Raw genomic sequence first — 2,284 nt, 5'->3', positions numbered from 1 at the left:
GATTGCTGGAGGAGACAGAAGGTGGGATGGGCTAAATGGGTAAGGGGCAATAGGAAGACACTTGTTGGGATGAGCAGTGGGTGGTATTCATAGGGAATGAGTCACTGGAACTAGCCTTGCACTGTATGCTAATTAACTTGGATGTAAATTTAAATATAAATAAATAAATAATTTTCAAAAAAAGGATATAAAAAAAGAAATATAAATTTTCTGTGCTTCGTCTCTATCAGATTATTCAAGAAAACTGAGTCTTAATATTAAAAGAGCTAAAGTTTGTTCACTATTGTATAACCTGCAGCATTTGCCTTTAAAATCTTTTATTCTTGGCCCTCCTCTCCAGGCGTCATCATGAGAGTGACTTCTTTCTTAAACTCTGCATGGCAATCATTGATGCATCCTCATGATGCCCAGGGAAGACAAGGTGACCCGGAAGTTCAAGTACTTCCTTAAGATCATCCATCTTTTGGACGATCATCCTTCATTGTGGGAGCAGACAACGTGGGTTCCAGGAACACACAGTTGGCCCGCATGTGTTTGCATGGGAACGCTGTGGTGCTGCTGTGGCATGATCCCCATGATGTATGAGGTCATCTGAGGGCATCTGGAGAACAACCAGCTCTGGAGAAACCGTTGCCTCATATCTGGGTGAATGTGGGCTTTGTGCTCACCAAGGAGGACCTCACCGAGATCAGGGACATGCTTCTGGCTAAGGTGCCAGCTGCCGCCCGTGGTGGTGCCATAGCCCCATGTGAAGTCACTGTACTAGCCCAGAACACTTGTCTGGGGCCAAAGAAGACCTTCTTCTCCCAGGCTTTAGGCATCGCCACTAAAATGTCCAGGGGCACCACTGAAATCCTGAGTGACGTGTGGCTGATTAAGACTGGAGACAAAGCGGGGGCCAGCGAGGCCACACAGCTGAATGTGCTGAGAAACTCCCCCTTCTCCTTTGGGATGATCACCAGCAGGTGTTTGACAATGGCAGCATCTACAACCGTGAAGTGCTTGACATCACAGAGGAAACTACATTCTCACTTCCTGGAGGGCGTCTGCAGTGTTGCCAGTGTCTGTCTGCAGATAGGTCACCTGATTGTTGCCTCACTGCCCCATCCTATCATCAATGGACACAAGCAGGTTCTGGCTTTGTCTGCACGGACTGGTTACAGCTTCCCACTTGCTGAAGCCATCACCACCACTGCTGTACCTGCTGCTGCCCTCAGCCCTGGCCAAAGCTGAAGCATAGGAAGAGTCAGATGAGTTGCATGAGGATATGGGATTTGTTGGTCTCTTGATTAATCACCGAAAAGCAACCAATTCAGCCCATTTTATTTGTGGAACAAGGGAATAAAGGCTCACTTCTCTTCAAAAAGGAATTTTTTATTGTCACTTGGGTTGAATAGTTAAATATTGTTGCATAATGATATGTGATCCTATTTAATCAAATGTTCAAATATTTTGATTTTTTGTAACATACACTTTCCAAAATCAAATTCTAAAATGAAGTATTTTCACCACAATGCAATTAAAATATTCCAGAGGATCCATGGAACATTTTCAAGAGATTTGGTGTTTTTATAAAAAGGAAGATATTACACTAATTAGCCTTATTTCTTATGTTAAATTACATAGGAAGCAATGTCAAATAAGGGATACTAACACCCTTAGATTACATTTATGTAGAAATATGTTAATAAAGTAAGTGTTTTAGAAATCATATGCAACTCTTAGAAACCTGATATGTCCTGAGATGTTACTGTCGTGTGTCAGAGAAATAACCAATTTCCTTGTCAGCAGCCTTGTCATGATCTCTCATCAGATCTTTAACCTTGGACATTTTAAATCTTTATCATTTATAGACAGTTAGACTTTTACTCAGACGCTTTTACAAAAGCTTCTGCAAATGTGTTTCACCTGCAATGATGCTGATGGGAAGAACTCTTTTCTATAGGCTTCTGAAAACCTTAAGATTGTAAAGCTGAACTGGGTTAAGAATTTCCAGAACGAATGGAAGATCTGGATTGAAGCAGAACAAGAATTAATAACATGAGACTGGATGAATGGAAGATGATTCTCATTTTTACAAATTTTTATGAAACATTGCTGATTTTTAAATGTTTTTTCCAGTATTAAGGAAACTGTTTTAAGCTATGACTTACAACTGTATGATAAAATATGCTTCTATGAAAAGACTGGGACACTTATCTTTTTGTCCCTACCAATCTGTCCAGAATTCAAAACCTTTCAGTGAGTATTCTCATATGTTCACAATAGGTTAATTTGCATAAGT

The 2,284-nt window shown here is 40.6% G+C and overlaps 1 pseudogene; it reads left to right on the top strand.

Annotated features, from left to right (window-relative positions):
* Positions 1–327: 327 nt before the first annotated feature.
* LOC121024261 (60S acidic ribosomal protein P0-like) lies at positions 328–1,360 on the top strand (annotated as a pseudogene).
* Positions 1,361–2,284: the final 924 nt, after the last annotated feature.

This window comes from Herpailurus yagouaroundi, unplaced genomic scaffold (genome assembly GCF_014898765.1).
Source record: "Herpailurus yagouaroundi ecotype Mexico unplaced genomic scaffold, PumYag 62146, whole genome shotgun sequence".
NCBI classification, from domain to species: Eukaryota; Metazoa; Chordata; class Mammalia; order Carnivora; family Felidae; genus Herpailurus; species Herpailurus yagouaroundi.
This window is presented reverse-complemented; position numbering and strand designations above follow the sequence as displayed.